Source organism: Ambystoma mexicanum, chromosome 1q, assembly GCF_040938575.1.
Source record: "Ambystoma mexicanum isolate Mex_15411 chromosome 1q, UKY_AmexF1_1, whole genome shotgun sequence".
NCBI lineage: Eukaryota > Metazoa > Chordata > Amphibia > Caudata > Ambystomatidae > Ambystoma > Ambystoma mexicanum.
In genome coordinates, this window is record NC_090922.1 from 858,489,110 (window position 1) to 858,507,645 (window position 18,536).

The window sequence follows — 18,536 nt, forward strand, 5'->3', positions numbered from 1 at the left end:
ACCCGTTAGTACAAAATCACGGATTCTACAAATATTGAATTTTATTCCATGAGCACCCTCCTAGTGCATTCTAAAACTAACGATGAGTTAATAGATTACTTCCGAAATAAAGCAATTCTGCATGCACAGTGGATACAAAGAAGCCTGGTAGCCAGCTTGAGAAATGAACGCAAGTCATCAGATGGAAATGATGTTGGAGACATTGAAAGTGCACACGAGGAGGCAGGCACAAAAATAATTCTTCAGTCCCTTTATGCATCATGTCATCATGCTACTACCCTCCACATTTTTCACCTGACGTTTTACTGTGGTGGTCACTGTTTTTCTCATCTGACAGCATGTTTGTCACAGAAGGTGGAACTAACAGAAGATTTGTAGATCTCAAATGTGTGTGCTTCTGGTTAGGGCCTACAAAGGTGCAGGCATTACTAGGCCTTCATGTGCTTTCAGCGTGAGATTTAAGCGGGTGCTTAACGAAGAAAGGAAAACTATTTTTGGGCAAAGTTTTAAGACTTCAGAAAAAGAAATCCTTGAAGCTTGTGGAAGACTTGGATGTGTTGAGGAATTTAAGAAGGAAGATGAACGATTGAGAGAGGAATTCATTTGTCAAGTCTACTCACCAGGAACAAAGATTTTGGACATTAGTCTGCTGTGTTGGCAGATGTAAACAAAAAAAAGAGAGATGCTAAGTGAAAATCTTCTGCCAACAAGGTCCTCTCTAATACCATACATCTTAAGAACTCATTACTAGGTGATTAAGTGGTGATCAACAACACCCGAATCTCCCAGAGCCATCACAATTCGGGAAGGAGAAGGCAGATAATCAATATTCTCCTACTATGCGTACCTTTATATGTGCACCACAATAAATCATAAAGTTGGTACAGTGTGCATGTGTTAAAGGACTGTGTGCTGTGCATTGCAAATGCCGAGCTCAGTCATTAGCATGCACAGAATTGTGTAAGTGTGGCGGTGACAAAGAATTCCGTGATAACAACAATTTTGTAGATGATGAAAATGAACTCGGGGACTCAGAACATGACCTGTAAAACCTTTATTTCTCTCTTCAAATGTAAATAGCTATTGTAGTTTTAATAAATTGTATGTGTCAACAAGAAAGTTGCTCATTATTTCAAACTTTCTAATTTTAAAGTAACAATAATTTACGAGGCTATGGGCCTCATCACAAGTAGGGCAGTAATCCGGCGCAATTTCAGCCGAGCGGAAACGTTACCACTGGGTCGTGCAGCGGTATTACAACCTGGAGTGAACACGCCTTAGACTAGAGGGGTAACACTATTAGCACTTGGTGGACATTGCAACAAAATAAGGGCCACTGCCAGAAAAGCGTCACTAAGAGGGAATTTTTGACCGACTATAAATGGTCACAAGGACCAAAAGTTCTAAAAATGATACCACCAAAGGTTCAAACACCAAAAGTTCGAACCTTTGGTGGTAGCATTTCAGGTAAGTAAAAAATATGTGTGGTATAGTGAGCAGGGTGTTGCGGGGGACACCACCGCAGCATACCCGCAAAAAAAAAAAAAAATAGAAAAAACAGGGGCTGGGGCAGAGTATAGTGAGCGGGGGTTGCGGGGGAAACCCCTGCAGCACCTGTAGTATGTACATGTGTTCGCATGAGAAAGGTGCAAACTTTTGGTGGTTTGCACCTTTCTCATGCAAACATTCTGGCGACGGCAAAATCAGCCGCAGTTGGATCACTTAGAACCCACTAACGGCGCTACCGCTGCAGACATCAGCGCCATCCGCGCAAGTAGTAATTGTGTCATCGCCAGAATGGGAAGCATTGCGTGGCCATTTTGAAAAACACTATCCATTCAATATCTCCACTTCCTGCAGCCATCCGGACCTGTAAGTCATCAAAAATGTCACAGGAGAGGACCATAGGCAAGGTGGTAGAAAATCAACTCCATAAACCCAAGTTCAGGGAGGGAGAATTGGTGGCTCTCACTTATGAGGTCATGGCACATTGTGATATGATATATGATATGATAAATCATTTATAATGCACCCGTACACAAGTGTTTCTAAGGTGTGACAAGACAAGCTAGTGAAGACAGATGGAGGACAAGACAAACAATTAGGCCTTGTCGGGGTGGTTTCCCGGGGGCTGGCAGAGTCATCCGGGGACCTCCGGGACTGGGGAGGCCCCAACTCCTCCCACATCCCAAAAGGAGTATTAGGCACACACAAGAGCAACGTAATTACTGCTGTTTATTATAGTAACAGCAGGGATTGTTCTTGGCACGTATGCATCCGGGGAGACGCTCTCACTGTTAGAGGGGCTTGCAGCCCTTTTTACCGTAGTATGACGTGCTATTCGCGTCACCTGGGAAAATTGTCACAAAACCTAACGCCAGCTCGGGTTGGCTCCCTGAGTGGTAGGGTTAGTATAGTTACCTATAGGAGGGAATATTAGTGGATGAGGACGGGTCAGGTGATACACTTGGGCTATCCCTAACACTTGCTACAACAAATTAGGTACAAGGGGACACTTGGTGATTGGCTAATTAAAATGGCGTCAGTGAGGAGCCCCTCGTGCTCTGATTGGTTCCCTTGCGAGCCCCCAAGCCTGGGACCATCGCCGTTCCCAGCTCGTGATGTGCCTGGTGCTGGCAACAATGTGCAACTATGTGTTATGGGGGAGCCGGTCAAGTGGCACAGCGAGTAGAGCACTCGCTTTGACATCAGTGCAGAGCTTGATAACGCAGGTTTGAATCCCGGCAGGGCCAAACGCAGCCTTTCATCCTTCTGAGGTCGATAAATGAGCACCACACACCGTGGGTATAAGCAGCGCTCAGATAACTCAGGGTTTGTAGCGCCATATAAATGCCAAATGTATGTAAATGTATGTATGTTAGTGGTGGACAATGGACAGGTCTTGCTAGTGGCTGATGATCATGCCTTTCCCATCATTGTAGGTGTCCGACTTGTCGCTTAGTTGTTGCAACGTGGGACCCCGGCGACTCTCTGTCTCATGAGCTTGGCTTTTTGTCAGTTCGGCTTGGTCATGTGTGGAGAGACCGTAGCTGGAGCAGAATTATGAGCATTTGATTTGTATTTCGGCTCTGAGGGGCGCTTGGCGGTGGCAGGTGTAACCTTGGCGCTGGGAGCACGGCACGTGGGTTGCAACATCGCAGTCTTGGCTGTGGGCTCTCGTTGGGGCTTGTTCTGCGTGGTCAGCGCTTTGCTTTTTTGTCTTGGGGGGATTTTCGTCTGAGAGGCTCCTGCTTGGGGACTCTTGATTGCGGCCTACTTGGGCCTAGTTTCTGGGTGGCGGTACATAATCCATACTATGGGTGTATGGAGACGACAGAGTGTCACAAGCAGCAGTATATATATATAATAATACATCTCTATAGGGATAGGGTAGGGAGAAAGCATCTGCAAGCGTATACACCAGCTCTTCAGGCATCTTGCGTTTATGCGGTGCTGTAGAAGGCCTATGTGAAAAATAACAACAATGTTTGTCCGTGGGTGTGCCAGTCCGCTACATCATAGCACTGAGTATGTTATTTGTGTAGGTTGATGAGTGGGTGACCGGTGTGCATGGTGGCACATGTGTTCTTGTCTGTTGGCTATGTCATCATGGCATCTCTAACGATGATGGGTTTCGTGGTTGCTGTCTAATCGAGCTGGTCCATAAGGCAGGCATCGGCTTGACCAGGACGTGCTAGTGGGCAGGCTCCTCGGGCGTGTGGGCCGTGGACACAGGGGACCTGGGCATCCGGTGAGGGGATGAATTGGTCGAACTACTCTCGCAGGGGGTGCTTGGGCCATGATGCCCTGGGCCATGGTTTGGATGAGAATGAGGGGAGGGTGTTCTCCCATTTTCCGACTTCAGCCTTATGTCATTCAGATCGGGCAAGTGTGACATTGCCAAGTGCTGGGGGAAAGGGAGACGGCGAAGTGTCAGGGAGAGGGAAGGAGGAAGTGCAATCAGGGCAGCATTGCTCTGGGTAGTGCAGCTCTGGGTAAGTGCAAGGAGGCAGGGAACTGTACAGCAGCAGGCAGAGGAAGGTGCCGGTCAAGCAGAGAACAGCCATCTGGCACACCAAGAGCCAGAAGGTAACTGCAGTGTCCAGCATTCCCTGTGATGGCGAGGACTGCAGGAAGTGTTGGGACAATCTCAGGTTCAGGGTGCGATATCACAATCTGAGGTCCACAATGATTATAGTACCTCCGTCCCCAAGTACCAGTCAGAGAAGAGCAATTAACTCGCTGACCGATTATTGAGGCCACAGGTGGTTGGCAGGAACAGGAAACACCGGGTCCCAGATGACTTTAAGGGAGAGAGAAAGGTTAGCAAGTAGGTACAAGGATATCCGGTGACAGCTTGAAACCTAAATGTTCCTCTTGAAGTGGAGAGCAAGGTAGGAGGGTCCTCAGGGATGGGAAGTACCACCTGGGAGGTAATACTGGGTGAGTTAGGAAACAAGGCAGTCCAGTAGCAACCCAGAGGTCTTGAACAGACCAAATGAGGCAGTCCGTAATAACCAAATCCAGAGGGCAAAACCAAAGGCAGTCCAAGAAGCAATCCAAGGGTCTTGTTCAGTTCCAGTATACAGAGTTCCAAGGGACAAATCCAATAAGAGGGTCCAGAAGCAAAATAAGGTCAAGAATCCATGAAATCTGAAAAACAGAAGTACGAGGAGCACAGAAACGCTACTCGCCAAATGAACAGCTGAGAAGCACTGACTGAGAGGGCTGGAACTCTCTTATAGGGTTCTTCCGAGTCACGTGACTTCCCTCCTAGTCACATGACCTTCTCCTGCGAGGCGCCGTGCCCAATGACCTCCTATGATGAATGAGAGAGCTTCTGCGTGCCTGCAGATGCCAGGGTAAACCCTAGCGTGATCGGGGAAGCAGGCGCCAAGGACGCCACGGTATGCGGCATGCTCTCGGAGGCCGGGCGGGCACAGGAGCGGATGTAATCCACGACCCGTGCTGCCACAGAGAAACCACCACAGTAGGTGATTGGGAGGAGTTCCGGGGTCCAGGCTGTTTCGAGGAATGCATGACATGCGAGGACTCCTGACCCAACACCGCCAAGAGTGCCTGGCAACTGGAGGTGGTACTGTTGAACCACTGGTCCTGACTGCCTAGGAAGAGAAGTGCAGCACAGTCCTTGACATGGAGGGCATTGAGGGAGTCGGAAGTGCAGAGTCACACCCTCCTCCCCCAGCACAAATGTCAACCTAGCACAAGATTCCCCAGTGGACAGGCACATATGCCAACAGACGCAGCAGCTGGGCAGGCCAATCAGGGTGAAGTGACAGGGTGCCACATAAACCATCCTCCACAGCAGCATGGGGCAGCGCACCAAGGGTATCCCCTAATGCCACAGCAGTGTGAAGGGGCGGCAAGTGACCAATCCAAGTTCCATGCACATCAAACCCCTGCTGGTGCACCCTGTGAGAGAGGGAATGTGGTGCATGAGTACCCACAACACTGTGCAGCAGTCACACCAACATGTTGCATGCCCAGTTGGTTTGCCCCATTTTGGTATGGCAGACGAGCCACATGGAAGGTCATGTCCTACTACACCAACATGGACAAAGCTATCCAATCACTGTACACCACAGCACAACATTTCTGGCTGCACAGCAGCGCCCCATAGAGCCATGGCAGTGCCATAGACAAAGCCACCAAACCCACTCCCACAAGTTGTGTGCCAGCCGGGGAGGGGATGACAGTCATGAAGGACCATAGCCATGCATGCAATAAGCTGCCCCAGCATGGACACCCTGCCCTGTCCATACACGTGCAAAAGAACACCTGGCCATGTGTCACACACATATTGCTGCAACCATCCCCACAATGCTGTGCACACATGCAATGTCCCCATACCAACCATGCCCATCAGCCCAAATGTGTGGGGTCCCACTCTGTGCAATAGCAAATGTGTCTTGCATGCCAAAACATGTGGGAGGACTATACCTAATGAAATTTCCTATGTCCCCTACAGGCACTCACGCATCATCAAAAGGCATCAGAGGAAGACCAGGGGGCAGGCCCACCTAGAAGTGGTGCCTCCAGGCCATCAAGGGCACCCACCACCACCCCTCAAAGGCGCACAGAAGCTATTCCTAGGCGCATGGAATGCTGCGAAACACCATGCCCCAGCAAGGTCAAGCCCCCAGGTAGCACTGCAGGCCCCATGGCAACACCACAGGCCAACATGAGCACCTCCAGGCCAACTGAACCCACTCTTGCAGCTGCAGTGTCACACACAGAGGCCACACCTCCTGGCAGGGACACTGTTGAGTCACAGGGGGGACATCAGCCCAGTGTCAGAGCACGAAGAACACAACCCCCACCCCCACACCCCTGGGAGCCCTCACTGCTGCCAGCATGCCCAAGCACCTGAGCTGGATGTGGACATGACATCATATGGCTCACTGGCCTACAGCCCGGAGCCTCTGCGCAGCCTCACTCCCATTGAGCACACGCAACCCAGCAACACCGTCCTTCAGAGGATGGATGAGATGGAGAGGCGATAAAGGAAGATGGAGGCCATTGGGCACAGCCATACGGAACACGTCCAGGCAATCCGTAGGTATACCTTCCTTCATTGAAAATCCCACAGACGAGGTCATTTTAACAGATACCCCTTGACTACTCTGCCTCTCTATGTATCCAGGCAGTGCGCTGTTCCGCAGGACCATGTCATAGTGGGTGGAGCCAGGAAAGAGGGCACAGCAGTGTGTGACGAGGTCAGGCTCGCAGGTGACCTGGACATTCAGGAAGTGATACTGTGGTATACTTCTTCAGATGCCATGGGTCCACCAACACCACGTGGATGCAGTCCAGAGCGGCAATCACATTGGGCATGTGGGCTGCTGCATAAAAACGTGCCATCCTGGAATTCTTCTGTGCTAGGGTGGTGGCAGGGAGATGTGTCGGGAGATACGATGCAGGAATGCTTCCAGCACCTACACAAGCACATTAGAACATGTGGGTTCGGACATGCCATGCAGCATGTCCACAGTGTTCTGGAAGGTGAGAGCTACCAAGACATATAGGACTGACACAAGCTTCAGCAGCAGCTGTAAGGCTATTCTAATGTTGATCCTGCTCTCTATGTCATTATGGATGAGGGTGAGCAGTTCAGAAGTGGTCTCCCTGTTCTGCCGGTACAGGGTGATACGCTGGTCATCACCCAAGGTGAAGGGTGAGAGCCTGACCTGGGGCATTGGCGCTCAACTTGCATGACTCCTCCTCCACCTTTCTGCGCCATCTGTACCCTGTGCTGCTGTTCCTGCCTGTGCAGCTCAATGTGGAGCAGGAGTATCTGCATGTCTCAAATAACAACAGCTGGTTGCAACATGTTGGAAAGTGTGTTTGGGGTAGGTGTCGGCCTTATGTACCATTCCTGGTGGAGTGGGTGCACCTGAGGCTTAATTTCCATCACCTGTAAGCATGTACCTCCATCTGAACTGTTTTTAGCGGAATTACCTCCCATTTTCAGCAGTATTTTGTGTTATTTCAACGTGGACGATGGCAGAAATACTGTTTTCACTATTGGCAGTAAGGTTTAAGTTACTTGCCTCTAACTCATGTTCTCCAACATGGGTCTACCAGGGATTCACGTGATGTTGAATATTCCCCATCGTCAGGCTGGGAATCCACCGTAAAAAGAAAACAGTTTCACTTTAGCTTGAAAACTGCATTTCCCCTCTAAATCAATCACTGTACTCTGTGTCATATTGCCCCCATCCAATGACAGTCCTCTACCTAAGCTCCACCCGTGGTTGCCATCTTGTGATTTGGTAAGCATGTAAAGAGTATGAACCAAGAAGAGCCACAGAGGGGAAGGAGGGAGGGTTTGCATGTGAATCCTTGCCAGACCTGTGCTGGAGAACAGGAGTTACAGGTACGAGACTTAAACCTTCTACAGCATGGGGTCTGGCATGGAGTCACATGCTCATGAATAAAGATTACACAGCCGTACATATATACACAATCACAGGAGGTGGCAAGGTTCAACAGAAGTAAAAACACTCACCCGAGGAACAGACTCGCCTCAAGTGAACAGGTTGCATAGCACCGCTTGGCTGAATCTGGACTCCTCTAGAAATACCTGTCGACACAGTAGACCCTCGTGAAGGTGTGCATGGACCGCCACCTAGCAGCCCTGCAGATGTCGGGCAAGGGCACAACAGAGAGAAATGCTGTTGTTGCTGCAATGGCTCTGGTAGAATAGACATTCGGCCGGCCATCAAGCGGTCATTTAGCCAGCCGATGACCTGCATGATGCAGCCAGAAATCCACCTAGAGATGGAAGCCTTCGACAAGGCCTTACTGCGATTTACAGGTCCAAAAGTGATGAACAACTGAAAAGTCTTCCAAAAACCCTTCTAGTGTGCCACATAGAACTTCAAGGGACGAGCAAAGTCCAGTGAATGCAAAACCCTCCCCGCTGGCGACGACGGATTTTGGAAGAAGACAGACAACACCAAAGGCTCGTTGAGGTGGAACTCCGAAGGCACCTTTGGTATTGGAAAATGAATACACAATCCCTACAAAAATTGCATAACTGTGGGAATTGTGAAGAAAGAGCCTTTCTCAGAGGTCAGTTTGAAAACCGAGATAGCACCCAGGACCCATTATAGCGCCATTCTGCCGGATTGGGAGAGGTGAAAGGGTCCAGGTCCCCTGTCGGTCAACATCTGCAGGTATAAACAGACTTAGTGGAGGGCTTCAAAGCTGAGAGAAACACATCCAAGACATTGTCTGACAAGTGCCACTATTTGTATCTCAGCAGCCAAGCATGAAGATTTAGGCTGATGAGGTTTAGATGGACTATCCACCCCTCTGACAGGGAGAGCAGCTCCACTCTCCGGGTGCCTTGTCACTATGCTTTTTAAATTCAGATTAGGCTAATGTATCTTAATCTCTTATTGCAAACTATATTTAAATGTGCATGAAAGAAGCAGTTTATGGAAAGCATGACAGAACATGTTTGAAAAGGTACATTATTAGATCCAAATGCTTTTGATGGAAAACCTAATTCTGTGACCTACTGGTTACATATATCTGTGCAGCTGGTGCTTAACCCATGAGCTGATCGCAAATGTCTTTCGGATTAACTTTTCGTTTTAAACCATCTACCAGGAAAGTGACCGTCTGCAAATTGATATGCAATGCTGCTTATTTTATGACATGGACCTACAAAAGGTATGACAAATTCTATTAAAACTGAGACCACTGGACACGGAGGAGCCACTGAAGTGACTGCATGCAAATTAAGGTCATGTTAACCTCCAAAATGCAGGAGGCAATGAGACCCAACAGGCACAGGAAGGCTGAGACAGGAACATGTTCCTGGTATTGGAGAACCTGCACCACAGGGAAGTTTTTCGCCACTCAATCCTCGGGCGGAACCGCTCTGCCCAGGCAATCCTCCAAAGCTGCCCAAATAAACCAGAGGGACTGGGTTGGGAAAACCAGACACTGCATGTATGGAACAAATGTGCCAATGCCGGGTCTGTTGAGCAAGCTTGGACAACCAGTTGTCTAGGTAGGGAAAGACTAATGCCTTCTCTCCTTAGGTGTGCTACGATCCCTGCCAGCAGCTTGGTGAAAACCATGGGTGTTGAATATAGACCAAACAACTGGATTTTAAACTGGTAGCAGACATGTTCCCAAATGAATGTAAAGTACTTCAATACACCTATCCATATCAAGCACAGGAAGTAGGCATTATGAAGATCCAGTGACATCATCCAGTCCTGTCGATCAAGGGTTTGGAGGGTCTGGGCCACAGTTAATATCTTAAATTTGTCCTTGCATAGGTTCCAATTCAGTAGCATCAGATCGAGGGTGGGACACCAGCGCCACGTTGTCACTGCCTTGCGCTTCTAAACGGCTGTGTCCATTGATAAGTCCTACGAGACCTTACAGTACTCTCTGACAGCCTCAATTAGAGAACGTGCAGGTCCCAGGAAAGGACGGCAGGCAGGGGCTGGACACAAAATCTAAAGAGAGCAAGAGAAAGCAGACAGTTATATAAGAGTACATAATAACCAACCCCTCTCTCTCTCTCTCATGAGCAAGAATGACCTCTAGTAGTTCCAGGAAGGTTCTCTGCGAATAGGAATAGAAACTATGACCAGACACCAAGCCATACGTCAGGACAAAAAAGAACAAAAAAACCAAAGGGCCTCCATAATGGCACAAGGATAATCCAAGGGCAGGCAAACGGTAATTTCAACCAGAGTAGCAAGCAGGGATGGACTGGCAACCAAAAGAGGCACTGGAAATAATTTTCAAAGTGGCCCCATATTACACAATTTCAGCAAGCCCAACACTTTTCCTATCGAAATATTTGGAAATACCACACAAAAGAGGCCAGTCCACTCCTGGTAGCAAGTAGGAAGTACAACAAAGATCCAAACAAGGAAAGGTTCCAGGTACAAATCAGAGAGAGATCAAGTTCTGTAAAGGGTCCAGGTGGTAATAGTACAGCAAGGAGCGGGGAAGTGTACGAGCTGAATGAAATAGAACACTAGGCAGGCAGGCAGGCAGTCCAAGGTAGGCAGGGTCTGGTAACAGATAGACTTAAAGTTGAACACAAGGGCAGGCGCAACAACACAGGACTCACCAGAGCGTTTATGAGAGACGATCCTTTCCGTCTGACACGGTGCACATCTGAATGTCACGTGACACTACACTGCGTGCATGGTTCCTACGTGTATTGACATCAATGTTTCTGAGAAATGCAGTGCTGTGGGTATCAAGACCCACCGGTGCACCGGTCCTGTGAATGCCATGACCCATATATTTTCTGCAAACTCCCTGTCCTTTATGGGAACCAGAAAGTAAACTGAATACAAGTCTCTGCCTTGTTCCATGTACAGTACCGGTTCGATTGTGGCCCTCACCAGAAGCTGATGAACCTCCTCTAAAAGGAGATGGTAGGGAGGCAAATGAGGACTAGTAGGAGGGTGGCCTGGAGGGCATTGAGAGAAAGGGAGACAATATTCCTGCTGAACCAGCTGCAAGGCCCGAATGTTGCGAATGCTGAAACACCATTCTGGGACACTCACCCTGTCACGCTCACCTGGATTCCACGGGGGCGCCGAACGAAGCTAGACTGTTGCGGTCTCCACCACTATGACTCATAGCGAAGTGATGATCGACTGCATTTGCCCACTCAGTTTCGTCTGCCTGGCTCGCAAGATAATTTTCCTAGAAGCAGTAAAGGGAATTAGCCACCCGTGGTAGAGGGGTTAACACCAACACTAACACTATCTTCCCAAAAACTTCTAGTATTCCCCTTCGTAAAGTCTCACCTTATAGTTAGGAAGGATGAACTCTCCATCCTGCGTTTGGAGTGCAGGGGCGCGTAGCACTTCAGTTACTTCACTGATCCGAAGGTATTTGGCAGAGTTCCAGACAAATAATGACTCTGAGGTAAGTTGCATGTAAACCAAATGTATAGTTCTTTTAGAGTTCAGATGTCTGTTTATTCACTCATGCTCCTTTCATACCTTTCCCCATGCAGCGTGGTCCGGGGAGCGAGTTCGCCTCGATGGATGAAGGTAGCGCCTTGGTAAGAGTCAGTTTGCACCAATCACTGTTTAGCAAGTAATATTGTTCCAAGTGCGATTAACCAATAGTTCTCTATCTTCGTTGCAGGTGCGGCGTCTTTGCGAAAATGTCGAGCGTAGAATGATGACCAGCACTGCCTCGAGCGGTAATATGCCAAGTAAGTATCTTTTGGTAAGTAAGTGAATGCCTTTGGCGGAACCCCGCTCAACTTTTGTTTGTTCTTGTTTTTTTTAGATGCTGATGTTGCGAGCGGCGATTCAATGGGCATCGCGCTGGGTCGTGCAGATGCTCTAATGAAGGTGAGTATGGCGCGGCGCTGCAGCTGGCAATGCGACGCGGTTGTTTTTAAATGTTTTTTCCCTTTCTCACAGGAGCAGCTGCTCCAGGAGAAGATGATGGCCAAATGAGAATCTTCGTGTTCTAACCTTCTCTTCTTCTTTCCTTTTCTCTAGGATCGGCTCCGGACACAAATGGGTGTAGCTGTAGACTGAATACTGGACTGCAGACACGGTGAGCGTTACGCTGCTGAGATGCAGAATAACGCGAAGCGTGTGCTGCTCTTCGGGCGTGGTTTAAATAGCATAAAAAAGTAGTTCCCAGGTAAAGAGTTCCAGTACCGCACCCAAGTAGTAGAATAGTTCCTAAAGGAAAGTAGTCCCTTCATGGCCTCATGATGGCCTGTATGTGAGTTTTTTGCAGGATCACCTGCACAATTTAAAGATGGCAATATGAGCATAGGCGCCAGGCCTGAACCCATATAGCCCCTAGACAGGGTTTTGGGAATTCCTGGGTCTTCATGGATGCCTGTTCCCTGGATAGATGGATCTGTTCCGGATGTATGGGGGCAGGCATCATGACACTCCCTCCCACTGGAGACTGCAAAGAGAAGTGGCCTTCAGAGGAGCATATGTAGGTAGAGTGGTAGAGGGCTCTATGGTGGCAAAGATTCCCACCTCTGGGAGCTCCACCTGTGCATTGTTGAAGATGTCAACCTGAAAGCCACCCATTGCCTCAGGGTGCATGATTGGGTGGGAAACAGTAACTGCAAAGCTGCTTCCTGGTAGTTCCTGTAGTGGTGACTCCTCCTCTTTGAAGAGAACGAAGAGTGGCACCGAAAGCAGCTGCTCAATGAACATGGTCTTTTGCAATGCGTATTCTCCTTTTGGGCCGTGGAATGGTCTTATGACCTCCAATCCACACCGTGTGGCCTTGAACTAGATCTCTTGTCATCCCTCTCCTTGTGGAAAAAGGTAAAGAGCATCATTGCCCGTTCACAGGAAGTCTTTGAATGCATCAACTGACACAACCCACAGTCTGGAGGCAATGCTTCTCACCCAAATAGTATAGACAGATCCTGTGGGGGTCAGAAACCGTCATTTATCGACCACAGTTTGTGCAGTGCTTGATGTCTGAGGCCACACAAACAGCACATACCACTTTAAAAACAAAAACATTAATAAAACGCCAGTCTGTAAACTTCTACAAAACAAACTTGATTTTCTTTGAAACCGGGGGATTCTCTTCCGGTCCATGTGCCTCCTCTTCTAATTCAACAGCTTGTGTACATTCCTTGAATCGAATATTCATTAAAAAAATTAAAAAAGTCTATCATAGTGGACTATAAAATCTTTCTTAGCAAAGAGGACTTACACACGTAGCCTCGAATACAGTGTACGTTATTTAGTCATAGCCTCGAATACAGTGTACGTTATTTAGTCATGATATACATTTCAGATTTCACCCGATAACCTTCCAAGATGTCACATGTACTTGATCAAAGATCACTGTGGAAAACATACTGACTGTAATGTTGCCCTGTAACTTTTTAAAAATGTATTCTGCATTATGGAGGAAGTGTAACGTTAAACCCGAAATCAGAAAAGTATTAAACAGTGCAAGGTCACATGCATTTCACTCTCTAATAATATCCTTTGTAGGATTTACTTTCATTCTTGCAAGGGAACTGTAAGTACACATACCTCATACTCTGGACAGGTTGCAATGGATGAAGTGATTGCAGTCGAAGTTCCAGCATCCCCCTGTAACACAGTACTTGTTTTAATACGGATGAAAACAGCGAAATGGAACTGAGACAAACAGATGCAGACGATGGTACATATAGAGAGAAACCCATACATGCCACTTAGTGTTACTAACCGATAGCACACAAACATTTTCATTTTATTTCAAATTGCAAACATAACACATTCTCGTAAAGGACAAGTACAATAAAATTACTTGTTAGGCGAGAGAACTTGATGTTGACTCCGGAAAAGACATTGATGCAGAATCTTGCTCCTTCGTTTTCCGTGCATTGTCAAAGTGGTACAAGGGAAATTTAAAGTTGTATTAGATATGAGGGCAGATCCAAAGCTCAAGAATATCACTTTGTGCATGTCGGTAGGACTCACCATTGGGACACTGGGCATGTCGGTTTCGTCACTTGTGAGGGTCTGTGCTTCCATCACTGTGCTTTACGTAAAAAAGGGAAATGTCAAGCAACCGATTCCAAAAACATTATGCAGGTTTTAAAGGGCACTATGGCATTGTTTTATAATGGCCATAATCGCTCGATTTATTCGAGGCTCAAGAAAGTGGGGACCGATTTAGTATAGTGAAATGTAGCATAGTAAAAATTGAATACATTCTGGAAGCTATGGGAACTTTGGTGAGACAGTTTTGAAGTAAATATACACCAAAAGCTCAAATCCGTTCATGAAGTTAACATTTGAGTAACCTACCAGATTTAGATTGAGAGGTCATAGATAGTACTTATCTATGCAGCCCATTGTCCTATATAACAACAAAAACAGCTAATTCATCATGCAGGACTCACCGGAGGCAGCCTGTGTATAGATTTGGTATGGAATTGCATTTGGGAGAAATTTACAAAGAATTCTGAGTCAACACTTTTGTGTGTACTGGGATTGTTTGTATATATTGTCGGTAAAGTGCCGGCTGCAGATGCACAATCGATTGGCCCCCACGTCCTTCAAGACATCCTGGACTCTACTTTCAATCTTGTCCACCAAACCACAATATTTAACCCATTTTCTCATTAAATCGATATCCTTCGGGAATATATGCAGGACCATGCCCAGACCTTTTGCATGTCTCATAGAAGGGCAACCGAGAAACGTACAAGCAGGCATTCTTGATAAGTTGGCAAGATCTACATAAAAATATATAAATAATGAAAAAAGTACTGTATGCATGTGATTGATGTAATTATATTTCAGCCCTCTATACAATATTTGTTTTAGTCAAAGAAGTAAAACCTGTGTAACCTTGTCGAAAGAACACGGCGATAACTGTCTTACAGAAATGATTGGTATACCATAAATCGTAATGTCTTACTCGTCCGTTGAATGTACTATCATGCATCAAAAGGGAACATGCTTACAAACATGAACAATGAAAGATTCCATTCTATTACAATGGAAATTGATGCAATGTGCTATTTTTCGAGATCCAACATTAGACAAATGGTGAAATCATTGAGCTAAATGAACATTACAATGCTCGGCACAATAGGTGCAAATAGAAAAAGAAATTAAGATTAGCAATTGAATCTAGAGAAGTAAATCAGTGACCTACCACCCTTACCTCGACGAACAAACAAGCCGATTCAGCAAGCAGGGAGCTAGTATCCGGGGAACAAGTTGCACGATAAACAGATACCTTACAGAGAACAGAGATGTTCCCCTGTAAAATGTCAAAGTGTTTATAAAGGATTAGAAAAGTGGGTGTGTATGTGAATGTGTGACGGGTTTGCAGAGGGGAGCCTGGAGACACTGGGTCTGGGGAGGCCATGAGAACAATGGTCACCGTGCAGAAGATCTCCTTTGAAGTGTACATGGTGTTTAGCACCTTGGCCGTTCACCCCCCCACCCAACCCCCTTGTGAGCACATGGCTACAGGTGCGAAATGCCATTGATAATGGAGGGGGGATGGATGGGCATGAGGCGAATGCAAAAGGCCTAGAACACTGCAGAAGGGAGACACTTATGTGGATTGCCGAGGCTATGTCTTGGAGAGGGGAGCCTGGAGACACTGGGTCTGGGGAGGCCATGAGAACAATGGTCATCGTACAGAAGATCCCTTTTGAAGTGTACAAGGTGTTTGGCACCTTGGCCACTCACACCCACCCACCCCCCTTGCGAGCGCATGGCCACAGGTGAAAAATGCCAAGATACTGGAGGGTATGAGGCGAGTGAAAAAGGCCCGGAACACTGCAGAAGAGAGACACACTTATGTGGATTGCCGGGGCGGGGTCTTGAAGAGGGGATCCTGGAGACACTGGGGCTGGGGAGGCCATGAAAACAATGGCCAACGTTGTTGGTATGGAGACGATCATTGGCCCCCACCCTTGCGTCACTCTAGAAACATACCATATGTAATAACCAAGGTGGGAGGCTTAGCCACCCCCGCTGCATTCTGTTGCACCACAGTTCATAGAAAATAACCCCTACTTTATAGCCCCCAGCTCAGCTATAAGAAACCATTTTGAACTAGTCCTAACATCATCTTTTCTACCAGGTCCGAAAATCCATCTCTATGTAGAAATGCAGTTCTCATCCATCATACCCAGCCCCTCACACAGCTAGCCCACACCATTGCCTCCGCCTTGCCAGCTATGTGCGAGCCGTTCTCACAGAAGCCAGCCATGCCTTGTTACAATCCCGTAGTATGATTTCCGAAAGAATGTGCTCTGAGAAGAGCGTGAGACAGTGAGAAGTCATAAGCCAAGTGCCCTTTCATCTCCACTAAACTGCCCCTGCTCTCTCAACCACCACGTCAGTCCAGAGCCCATTAGCTCCAACCCCCCCAGTTCTTTTCATGGTGATACCCATCTGAGGCTGCAGTGCCCCGATCACTCCAGGACCCCCGCCATAGCCCTAATCCTTTGTGGCAATATATTTTCCCAAAAAACAAACGTCTACCTATGTTATGACGACCCCAGCGGGCCCAAAGGCAGCTGAAACCTTTGGGGTCGACACCTGGGTGCAGAGTTTGCGCTATCAAAGAGAATCCAAAAGGGTAAAGGTTAGAATGCCAATATGTTAGCTCATGCAACCTGATGGCCCCTTTTCATGTAAGATTTCACGTGTGCCATTATTTCTGCATTGTCAGATCCTGTTGTTTAGTTTAGTTAGAAAGATGTGCTCTCTTGCCCTGACCTTCACACCGCGGAGATGAGCCCAGTTGACCCACGTGTGCCAAGAGCAACGGAGACAGCAGCCAATTATCATCTTGTTTCCCATATAGTATCAACTGTTCCGTAGGCCCCTCACCAATCTGATGCTAGAATGTGCATCCTATTCATAATGTCATCAGTGATGCTGGTGCATTGATACTGGAGGGAAGATGGATGGGCATGAGGCGAGCGCAAAAGGCCCGGAACACCGCAGAAGGGAGACACACTTATGTGGATCGCAGGGGCGAGGTCTTGAAGAGGTGAGTCTGGAGACACTGGGTCTGGGGAGGCCATGAGAACAATGGTCACCGTGCAGAAAATCCCTTTTGAAGTGTACATGGTGTTTGGCACCTTGGCCGTTCCCACCCACCCAGTACCAGAGTGGGGTATAATGGATGGGGGATGGATTGTTGCGGACAAGGTGAGCACAAAGGGGCAGCAACCATTCTTTCTTGTCCCTCATAAACAAGCGAGCGTGTTCTTGACTCACTGAAAAATTGAAACAACTATTCGTATATGTTCATTTGATTTATATTTAGTTTGGTGATGTTGATGGCACAAACAAACTACAAATTGTATACTTGAGGTTGCAGCCCAGTGTGTGAAAATCCTCTGTACTGTCCGCTCTCACTGGGGAATTTAGCGCGAATGGCTCCAACAACACAGGCGGGTATTACTTGTCGAACACGGAATTCAAGCCTCCCATAAAGCCACCATGTAAACGAACGGTAGGCCACCAGCCTGTACCACCTGTGGAAGAGAAACTGTCAGCACCAACTTCTAATACAGTTGTAGTACCCTTTTTTATCTCTTCAACCTCCTCACCTGTGGAGTCGAAATCCTCCTCAACTGGGCTGAGCGCTCGATGTGCCGTGTAGTCCTTTTCTTTTTTCCGAGGCTGAGCGTGTCTCCCACAAGAGGAAGCCACAGTGAGAGCGTGTAAATACGCCCTGACCGTGTCCCACTCCCGGGAGGGACAAAAAGGGGGGAAAAAAGCCAGAATAGGCAAAAAACCCCTGGAGCCGGCAGGTATCCTGATGGTAGCTGGGCGTGTAAGCAGACGAACAATGGGAGAAGGCAGAAACAGGACCCAGCAGGATATGTAAACTCCAGCAAACACCGGAAGCGAAAGTAAACAAAACCAAAGGCAGAAAGCCGGGCACGAAGGAGGGAAAGTAGGGAGGAGGGAGAGAACAGAAAGCGGGGACCTGAGAAGGACCGGGAAGAGTAAGAGAGGTGAAAGAGGAAAGGCTCGAGGAGCAAGAGGAAAACAGCGTGTAGCAAGGCCTCGGCCGCGAGGAAAAGCAGCTGACCGTGGAAGGTTGCAACGCACTGGACCCAGGGAGAGGAGTGGTTAAATAACGCTACGGTCAACCTAGCGGAGAAAGACTAGACCGCTTAGTGAACGTAGCGTCAGCGTGACGGAAATCAGGAAGTCCGTAAGCGGCAGCGGGGCCAAAGACGCCAGGTGAGAAAGCGGCGCATGACAGAAACATACATACTGTAATTGAATTATTCATATAAGTGTACCACCATTACTTGAAAATGCATCCTGAATTCTATGGCATAGTTGCCCTTACAAAAGTTACTTCATGGATAAATGAACTTGGGCTTGGAAGTCTAGGCACATTACAAAAGTGAACACTGATTCAATCCATAAAAAGGTTTGGGCTACAGAGAAGTATTGTTTGAAAAACATGAAATGTTTGTCATCTCAGTGGTCAAAATAACATCACACCTAGAGTACACTTACTCGTTACTT